Raw genomic sequence first — 11,246 nt, forward strand, 5'->3', positions numbered from 1 at the left:
ATATGGCTGAATGGATTGTTGTTGAATAGTTGAGGTTGGCCCATTGGTAGGCTATGAAATCTATGAAGAATTATGTACGATAAAAGTATGTGTGTTGGTAATCGTGGATGTGAGTTTGGTTTGATTTGGTTTGGTAGAATATGATGTTGTAAGTATGTTATACGTGATAATGAAATGACATGAATTGGCCTTGCTTGTGGATGTATTGGTTGTCCAAGTGTGCTATGAATTATGCCTTGAACTTGTGCATGTCTAGGTGTAAATGAGGGTGACAAATGGCTTGGTAAATAACCTTTATTATGTCCACACACTCGGCCTGTCCATGGACATGTGTTTGGCTATGTGTCCCTGCACCTTAATTTTTAAGAAACAAAATGCTCAGAATTGAGCACACGGCAGAGACACAGGCGTGTGTCCCGACAATGTGAAGTCTGCACCTATTTTATGAAAATTAAATTATCCACACAGCCTAGCACACAGGCATGTGACTTGGCCGTGTGACTTCAATTTGTTCATGACTTACAAGTCAGAGAGTTACATGGGTTAGGGACACGGGTGTGTGTGACCACACGGCCTGCCCACACAGGCGTGTCCCAAACTACACGGGGGTGTGACCCCTGTTTATAGCAAAAATTTCTAAGTTGTGTAAAAATTTCTCGAGTTGTCGATTTAGTCTATTTCCACTTTCGAAGCATGTCTTAGGCCTCGTAGGCTCGTATTAGGGACTTTATGTTTGAATGCAAATGGTTTTAATTTGAATGAAAAATATGACTTGGAATTCTATGTTTGCCTGCGATGTGAGTCCGATAATGCCTTGTGTCCTGTTCTAGCGTCGAATACGAACAAAGGGGTGTTACAAACATGGCAACCAACCTCGAGCTCTTTATACCTTTGAATGGTGTCCTGCACACTCACTTAGTACGTTAACCCTCCTTTAGGCCTTATTAGGCCTCTAAGGTCAAAAAACAACTCAAATTACACTTTTTATTGAATTAAAACTAAATTTGAAAAACTACTTAACACATAACATAATTCCTTGTACTGAAGCTCCTTAAGTATGAAAACTAGTTTAATTTGCTACAAAGAATTATGACAGATCAAACTCCCCCACACTTAAGTCATCGCTTGTCCTCTAGCAAAGAAAGATAAAAATGAAAAATAAAATACGCCTCTTAAACAAGCATGATACAAAACTAGTAGAGCATATAGCTATGAGAAATCATATATACACATAATTCTGGCTTGATATGTAAATGACTGACTATTTTCAATCTCAAACACATAAGTTTAGTATAGTAAAAAGTATACAAATAGTAAGGTCCTCAAATATATGGATCCATCAATAAATCATACATGTAATTTGAATATTCTAGCAGAGTACATACAGTCATTCTTGTATTTACTCAATATGAGGTAAATTCATCAATAGATTTACCTAGATCACATAGGACTTTTCTGCTTGTAACATTTTGAGGCTTAAGACAAATATGGAATTCAAAAACAAGAAGCATCAAAACAGTTTCAAGTACGAATGTAGTTTGGCATATCGTATTGTCCCCTGTTCTCCCCTTTAATAACCTTGCTCACTTATCACCGTATTTCTCATTCTCACACATTCCTTATTTCTCTACATAGGAAATCACAACATAATAAAGTAATTATGTCTAGCTCATGAGTTTTTGTGCACTAATGACTGAGTTTTTCTATTTTTGTGACTTTGCCACATTTGACTTTTTTTCAACACTTCTCACTCACAATGCTTTTATTTTTCAAATACTTTTTCTACTTGTTTTGACCTTTTTTTAACTTTTTCTTTTGTATTGCACATGTTGGCTATCTTATAATCACTAGATAACACTGTTTCTTCCTATTTCACTCTGATTTTACAAAATCCGCCATGATGTATCTACTTAACCCTCAATGCCTATAGCCAGACGTCTAAATTCATGCAATTTTGGACCAAAGAAAAAATGGAAGTACAAATTGGTGTTTTGGCTCGATTTTTGTATGAAGGTTCATCAAGAAATGTTTTTTGGCTCAAAATAATTACTAACGATCCATAAATAGGTTTAGTTTTTTGGCTCTAGGTTAATACCAAACAATGCTTAGGTTATCCCTAGGTATCTCAATATTCACAAATTTAATCAATCAAGTAATCACAAATTTAACTATTTATCATTCCACTAGCATCTCGGTTTCCCTATATTTTCTAATGACATTTGGTATATTCAATTAATTAATGCTTATTTATAGTGTAATATATAGAACTTATTAGTCTAACAATTGGAAATTTAAAATCATTCACTATCATGCCAAATTATAGTAACACTGACCAACCTATATATATGCTCCTAACCAATCACTTGTATTCTATAAGATCAAGCCACTTTAACAAGAAAAATAAAAAAAAATTCCTATGTTACCCCACACTTTAGATAGCATATTCTCCTTAATGTGCAGCCCTGAATATATAAGGAAAAGAAGTTACCCGATTGATCGTGATATTGCCATGGGTCTAATGGTCGTGCTTCCTTCCTTGTTTGTGAAAGCTTGTAAATGTCATGCTTCTATCATGTGCGGTTCCTACATAGAAAATTTGCAATAGAAATGAAAAAAAAAAATATAGAAATCTATTGTTAAGGCTACTTTTAAAGCAATAAAAATTATCCCAAGCTAATTACATTCCCAAAAAAAATTAAAAATTGAAAAGTTTGGTCAATCCTCCTCTTCTTGGGAATCCAACTCATCCCCTTCCTCATCATCTTCTTTATCTTTACTATCTTCCCTTTCCTCACTTCCTTGCACTCTCTTCATAATGGGAATGAATCAAACCAAACATTTCTAGCGGATAGTTTGGTAACTCTTATATTGTTCTTCTCTGCAAATTCTTGAAGAACTGGCTCGTCTCTTTGCATCCATCTTATCATCCCATTCCCCTTTGTGGAATGCCTACCCTGCTAATTTCTTTTCGGGGTGTTAGTCTTACTTTTCATTTAAGAAAAGCGAGGACGTCCATCTTTTTGTTTTTTCTCTGGTTCCAATCTTTAATCTATTTCTGATTGAGCTCTACATACTATGTGTACATAGATCACCTATCAGGCTCTTTGCCGGTCATATAAACTGGCTGGAAACATAAAAATATATAGACTTTTTCATACGCTTGTTAACTCAAATTCATATAGTTTCATAGTAATTCTTGTCAAAAAATATAATAAAATTTTCATAAAATTTTGATTTATTTTCGACAAGATTTTCACAAAAGGTGAAAATTGGCTCGGCAAACATTGCTAGAAGCTCAAACCATTAAGCGATTTCTAAAGCATTGAGGCGAATAAATTTTTCAAACCTAAGACGGTCCAAATTATGAATTTAATACATAATGTAATTAATTTTAATTTTAATCCAATTTTTTTGGTTAAATAATTATTATTGATTATATTATGGAAATGAGCCTAGTTGTACTAATACGAAAGACTTGATCCAAAATGAGCAATCCAGCTGCCCAACCCATCCAAAATGCTGACCCAATCAGCTTAAATTAGCTGATTTATTGACTTGGAAAATCAACCCTTGAAGTATCCTTGAAATCCGCATTCAACCTTCCACTATATGATTTTGTAGATTTGCCCTTAGCCAAATATAGCAGGTTAAAATCATCAAACAAATGCATTAGTGTGGCCCGGTCATAGGGGGAGTTAATGACTAATATTTCTTTGCTAATATTAGCAGCCAATCCCACCTATAAATACCTCATTTTGCTACTCATTTCAGAAGTGAACTCAACTGAATTAGTCACACACATTCTCTCTTCACTCACTTTTCTCCCCTTTTCTTTCTTGTCATTTCCTTTGTCGATCCTCTTAAGAAAGAGCCTTTTTTGCCTTGGAGTAGCATCACTAGAGTGTTCATAGAGGCCTCGAATTGACAATGAATAGAGATGAAAAGGATCACAAATAGTGACTTCAAAGAGATACTAGATTCGTTTCTAGTTCCCTACTCTGTTATTTCCTTGATTATGTTATGATGAATGCTCATTGTTTTGTTACTTTTATTAATTAAAATGAATTAAATTTAATTCATGTTAGATTGATTGCATTCTATTACTTAATTTATTAAAAAACATGTTTGAGTTGTTATAGGCCTTGTTGATTTGTTCAATTAAATAAAATCATGTTTATGTTATGCTTGCATTTAAATGTAAAGTAACAATTGAATTAATTGTTACGTGGATTGAAATTGTAATAATGGACACAATATTTATTGGTACATGTGTAATCTTTTAAGGTAGCTGAAGGTTGAATTAACGATGATACTAAACAATACATTAGCCTTGCATAACTTCAGGATTTTTTATTAAATTGTTTCAATATAGGAGATATTGTTACCTCACTTAATCTTTTACTTGCTTATGAAAATTGAATTAATTTTTTAAATTGGCATAGAGATATGTACAAGAGAATTATTTTAATTTCATAAGTATGTATGTGCATTAACACATTTCTTATCAAAATTTGTTTTAATCGATTGAATGACATAGAGATATAAGTCAAGAGATAAATGGGTTTTGGTAGGTGAGTAGTTCATAAGTTAGCAAATTGCCGAGTTTCCGTGAATTAAATTCGTAACAAACATGACATGGTCTGATAAAGTTAAGTTAAAGAATGCAATTGATCTAGCGCATTATGTCAATTGATTAAAAACTTGTTTTGAAATCGTGCATTGGAAATTGTTATTTTTTATTTTATTTTACTTAATTTAATTCATAATATTAATTAAACCCCTTTTCAAATCATCAAAATTTCACCACCAACTTGTTAAATTATTATTTCATAAATATTTCTTTGCACAGTTTTGTGGGTATGATAACTCGACATTTACTTGTCGCTTTATTACTTGTTGAGATTGTGTAACCTTGCACATTTCCATCATTCCAAGTTTTTGGCACCGTTGCCGGGGATAGTTTAAAGGTCATTATTTGTGAATTGTTAATATTGCATTTTGATTTATTTTTTCTATTCATTTTTAACTTAGCTAATTTTTTTCTGGGATTGGTTTCAGGTATTTATGAGTTTTAATCGAATTATTGATTTACTCCTCATAGATCCCAAAATTGAAAGAATTTTTCGAAAAGAATAAGGCGAGCAATTCAGAGAAGGATCGAAGAGATGAACTTTGAAAATTTAAATCAAGGAAACAGAGCAAAACCTGTTCAAAATCCTACCTTATTGCTAATGATAGGGATAGAGCTCTAAGACAGTATGATGTGCTAATATTTCATGAACTTATATGGGTATTAAGAGACCAAAATCAAGGCACAACAATTCGAGCTGAAGCCAGTCATGTTCTAGACGTTTCAAACAGTGGGCCAATTCAGTGGAATGCCTACCAAAGATCCTCACTCCACTTAAGACTATTTATGGAGGTGAGCGATTCTTTCAAGCTAGCTGGAGTACTCGAAGATGCACTACGATTAAAGTTGTTCCCATATTCGCTAAGGGCTAGAGCTTGAGCCTGGTTGAACTCATTGCCACCACATTTCCATTACCACATGGAAGAGTTAGCAGAAAGATTCCTTATGAAGTATTTCCCACCTAGCAAGAATGCTAAGTTGAGGAATGAGAGCACTACTTTCCAACAAATGGATGAGAAGTCCTTGTATGAGGCATGGGAAAGGTACAAATAATTATGATGAAAGTGCCCTCATCATGGAATCCCGTATTTCATTCAACTTAAGACATTCTATTAATGATCTCAATGCTCACCAAGAATGGTAGTAGACGCTTCGACTAATAGAGCTCTTCTTTCTAAGTTTTATAATGAGGCTTATGAAATTATTGAAATAATTGCTAGCAATAATCATCATGGTTAACCATCGAGTAGTGTCAGGAAGATGAGTCACTGGAATTCATGAAGTGGATGCTCTCACTTGACTAGAATCTCAAATATCTTCGATTTCCTTAATGCTTAAAAATTTACCACTAATGGTTTAATAATTTTACAGCTCAGCCATGAATCAATACAGAAATGTAGCCTGTGTTTATTGTGGGAAGGACACTTGTTTGAAGAATGTCCCAAACACAAAATCCATGTATTACATGGGTAACCAAAACCAAAATCGAGGAGTAAAGGACTGCAATCCAATTTTTATAACTCATCTTGGCAAACCACCCTAATTTCCCTTGGAGTAACAAAGAATGGGCCTAATAAAACTTATGCACATCCCAGACTAACCTGGCCAACTGGATTTACCCAACAAGTTTAGAAAACCAACCCAAGTTGAACCATCCAATGGTTTGAAAAACCTGTTAAAGGCATACATAGCAAAAAATGATGCCTTAATCCAAAGCCAAGCAGCTACATCAAAAAACTTTGAAAACCAAGTGGGTCAACTTGCCACTGAACTTAGAAACTGTCTACAAGGGTGCTTTGCCTAGTGATATGGAGAATCTAAGAAATCTCTGGAAGGAGAATTGTTAAGTGTTGACATTGATGAGTAAAAAGATGTTAGAGCCTAACGCTGTCGAAGTTGAAAAGGAGCCAACTGATGCTCAAGATGCAGTGGAAGTCAACCAAGTGTTGAAACTCCAATCTCGTTAGAACCAGTCAATTCTTATAAGCTAACAACTTATTATATGCAGAAAATGCCATGGAAGATGAATTAGCCAGTTCAAGTAAAAAATCCTCCACTATCCTACCCTTAAAGACTTTAGAAGCAGAAGCAGGAAGTCAAGTTAAGAAGTTCCAAATGTACTCAAGCAACTTCATATCAACATTCTGTTGGTAGAAGCACTTGAACAGATGCCAAATTACATCAAATTTATGAAGGATATCTTTCTAAGAACGAATATGTAGAGAATTTGAGATGTAAGCCTTGAAAAAAGAATGCAGTGCATATATTCAAGATAAACTACCCTCAAAGTTGAGGGATCCTGGATGTTTTACCATACTTAGAAACATTGAAGCAACTTATTGTGGTAAGGCAATATGTAATTGGGTGCGAGCATTAACTTGATGCCCATGTCAATATTTAGAAAGTTAGGGATAGGTGAAGTTAGACCTACTATGGATACACTTTAATTAGCAAATCGATCTTTAGCACATCCAGAGGAAATTTGAGATGTATTGTATGTGTAGATAAATTTATTTTTCCTGTTGATCTGTTATCTTAGGCTTTGAAGTGATAAAGAGAGCCAATCATCTAGGAAGGCATTTTAGTAATAGAAAGACCTTATTGATGCGCAAAAGGGCAAACTAGTTTTTAAATCCATGTGATTTCTATGTAGTTGATGATTGTTTGTAGTATCCGAGTTAGAGGAATTATGGTGGAAGAGGAACTCAAATCTGTTGAGGATCATTTGGAACAAATTTTTTTTTAGACCTTTCAAGTGATGATGATGGGAGGAACAATTAGCTTTGCTGGAAGCTAACCAGAGGGGATTTAATCTACAATCCCATTTTGAGCCTTTGGAATAGAGAGCAGAGATTATGTTCAACCGAAAGCGTCAATCGAAAAGCCGCCTAAATTAGAACTCAAGGTACTTCCTTCACATTTGAAATATCTTTATTTAGGTGGCACCTCTACTTTACTTGAGATTATTTCAGCTTAGCTAACTAAAGAACAAGAAGAAAAACTTATTCGAGTGTTGAAAAATTCAAGAAGGCTACTGGATGGACCATAGCTGAAATTCGTGGTATTAGTCCTTCTATGTGCATGCATAAGATCATCCTAGAAGATTACAAGAAAGGGACGATTAATAAACAACAAAAATTGAACCCCGTTATGAAGGACGTGGTAAAGAAAGAAATCATCAAGTGGTTAGATGCATGTATAATTTACCCCATCTATGATATCTCATGGGTAAGTCCGGTCCAAGGCGTGCCAATGAAGGAGGTATCACGGTCATAGGGAATGAAAACAATGAGTTGATACCGACTTGAACGGTTATAGGATGGAGAATTTGCATAGATTACCAAAAATTGAACAAGGCGACTAGGAAATATCATTTTCCTCTGCCTTTCTTGGATTAAATGCTGGATAGACTCGCGGGACGAGACTATTACTATCTTTTAGATGGTTACTCAGGGTACAATCAGATTACAGTAGCATTAGAGGATCAATACAAAATGACATCACATGTCCATACGGTATGTTCGCATTTAGATGCATGCCATTTGGTTTATGTAATGCACCTGCCACATTTCAAAGATGCATGATGGCTATTTTCTCTGACATGGTTGAGAAGTACTTGGAAGATTTTATGGATGATTTTTCAGTGTTCAGAGATACTTACGATGATTGCTTAGAAAATCTATTAAAGGTATTAAAGAAGTACGAAGAAACAAACCTTATACTCAATTGGGAAAAATTTCATTTCATGGTACAAGAAGGTATTGTTTCGAGGCACCGAATAATAAGACAAGGGATTGAAGTTGATAAAGCCAAGGTAGATGTCATTGAGAGACTCCCACCTCCAACATCTGTAAAGATGTTAGGAGATTTTTGGGACGTGTCAGATTCTATTATAGATTCATCAAAGACTTTTTCAAGATTGCTAAACCTTTGTGCAAATTATTGGAAAAGGAGACAACATTCAACTTTGATGAAGAATGTTAAAAGCTTTTAATGATCTAAAGAATTGGTTAGTTTCCGCACCAATTATCGTCACATCGGATTGGGAATTTCCATTTGAGTTAATATGTGACGCAATTGACTTCGTGGTAGGAACTGTGATGGGCCAGCAAATGAACAAGGTTTTTCATTCCCTCTACTACGCAAGTCGGACTTTGACATGAGCTCAATTGAATTATACGGTAACCAAAAAAAGAATTACTTGCTATTTTTTTTTTGCTTTTGACAAGTTTGATCTTATCTTGTAAGTACTAAAGTGACTGTTTATACAAATCATTCGGCAATTAAATATTTTCTCACCACGAAAGATGCCAAGCGGAGATTGATTTGATGGATACTTCTACATCAAGAATTCGATCTAGAATTTCAAGCTTAAAAAGGGGTAGAAACTAGTAGCAGATCATAAATCTAGATTGGAGCCAAAGAGGGAGCTTATACTTTTGTACCCATACAAGAATCATTCCCAAACGAACAGATACTTAAGGTAAGTCATGTCCATAATAGCCCTTGGTTTGCTGATTTTGCTAACTATTTAGCCTGTGGTTTAATGCCCTTTGGTAAGCAAAGGAAAAAGTTTCTTCACAATGTGAAGTACTATTTATGGGAAGAGCAATACTTTTCAAGAAGTGCATAGATCAGATGATTAGGAGATGTGTGGCAGAAGATGAGGTACATGAAATATTATATCAATGTCACATATCCTTGAGTGGGGGACACTTTGGAGGTTCACCTACTGCGACAAAAGTATTACAAGTCGAATTCTTTTTGCCAACTTTATTTAAAGATGTAACACCCCTTACCCGTATTCAATGTCGGAACAAGGTCCGAGGCATTATCGGACTTACATCACAAACAATCATACAAATCGAGTCATAAATTGGCGACCAAATTAAAGACCATTTACATTCAATCATAAGTCCTAATACAAGCCTACGAGGCTCAAAACATGCTTTGGAAGTGGTTCGGGACTAAACCGACAACTCTGGAAAATTTTACAAAACTTAGAAAATTTTTCCACTAACAAGGGTCACACACCTTGTGGTTATGAGACATGCTCGTGTGGTCAGGCCATGTAGCTACACACGCCCATGTCCCTACCCCGTGTAACTCTCTGTTTTGTAATACATGAACAAATTGATGTCACACGGCCAAGTCACACGCCCGTATGCTAGACCGTGTGGATAATAAATTTTCACAAAATAAGTGCAGACTTCACACACCCAGGACACACGCCCATGCATGAGGCCTTGTCATCCACACGGCTGAGACACACGCCCATGTCTTTTCCCATGTGCTCAATTCTAAGCATTCTGTTTCTCAAAATTAAGGTGCAGGGGACACACGGCCAAAACACATGCCCATGGGTCAGACCGTGTGTCACACACAGCCTAGACATATGCCTATATGGACGAAATAAGGCTATTTACCAAGCATTTGCCACTGATTCACACATACACATACCAATTCAATGGCACAAAACGTAATATACTTAGGCAACCAAAACACCACAATTATGACCAACACATGCCAAAACAATAGCAACATCTATCCTACTCACAACATTTATTATGTCTAAATCAATCATGCAAATTTCACATTCATTAAGCCTCAATTTACTACTTTTAAGAGACCTAATGTACACAAATTATCATCTCATCAATATATCACATTTCCATCATTCACCAAGAATACGATGACCATATCACCAAAGACATTAGCACATATATGAATGTACTTAGCTTATAACCATGTTAGCCAAAATAAGCCAATTTACATTGCTAAGTATCAAATCAAGCCTTAGACAATTACAAGCCAATACATTGGCTAAAATCATAATGACACATATAACAAAATGACCAAGTTCCTATACATGCCATACTTTCATAATACTAAGATCATCAATACCCAAAATGAGAGTTTGATAGTGCGATTCAAATCTCTGACGATCTCCAATCCGAGTTAGTTTGGCGAAACTATAAAAAACATGGAAAATAAACAGAGTAAGCTATATAGATTAGTAAGCTCGTATGCAAGAAATAAGCAACCTTACCATGCATATAACTAGGGGTCAGCGTTTGATCGAATTGAATCGAATCAAATGAAAAAATTTTGAGTTAATCGAGTTGACGAATCATATTTTATCATCCTAATTTGATTTGAAATTTTCTCGAATCGAATCGAGTGAGATGAAATTCGAATCGAATCAAATCAAATATATTTGTTCGAGTTAAATTTTAAAAAATAATTTTGGGTCCTTGTAACCATTGTCACCCATCGTAGTAAAATTTGTCCACCTTAATTAAAATTTTTATTAAATTTCATCACCTCATAATTTATTTATTAATCTTTTATATACGGGTTAACTTCTTTTCTTGCTTAGTTGTTTCAATTATCTTCAGATTCTTGTCACTATGTATTTGGAATTAAAAAAATATATTAAATGTAAAAATGTGATTTTTTAATAAAAGTTATTTAAAGATAAAATGTGAAATTGATACCAATATAAAATTTTAATGGCATAATTAATAATTCAATTTTAATATAAATATTCAATATCACTAAACAATTCAATGATATAAATAATATAAAATGTGAAATTTAATTTAATAATATAAAT

At 34.5% G+C, this 11,246-nt stretch overlaps 1 non-coding gene across 1 annotated transcript; it reads right to left on the bottom strand.

Annotated features, from left to right (window-relative positions):
• Positions 1 to 5,605: 5,605 nt before the first annotated feature.
• Positions 5,606 to 5,712, bottom strand: LOC121229972 (small nucleolar RNA R71). The gene has a single exon (XR_005927923.1). It is a non-coding gene; the product is annotated as a small nucleolar RNA R71 (small nucleolar RNA).
• Between the last annotated feature and the right edge of the window lie 5,534 nt (positions 5,713 to 11,246).

Source organism: Gossypium hirsutum, chromosome A05 (genome assembly GCF_007990345.1).
Source record: "Gossypium hirsutum isolate 1008001.06 chromosome A05, Gossypium_hirsutum_v2.1, whole genome shotgun sequence".
Taxonomy (NCBI): domain Eukaryota; kingdom Viridiplantae; phylum Streptophyta; class Magnoliopsida; order Malvales; family Malvaceae; genus Gossypium; species Gossypium hirsutum.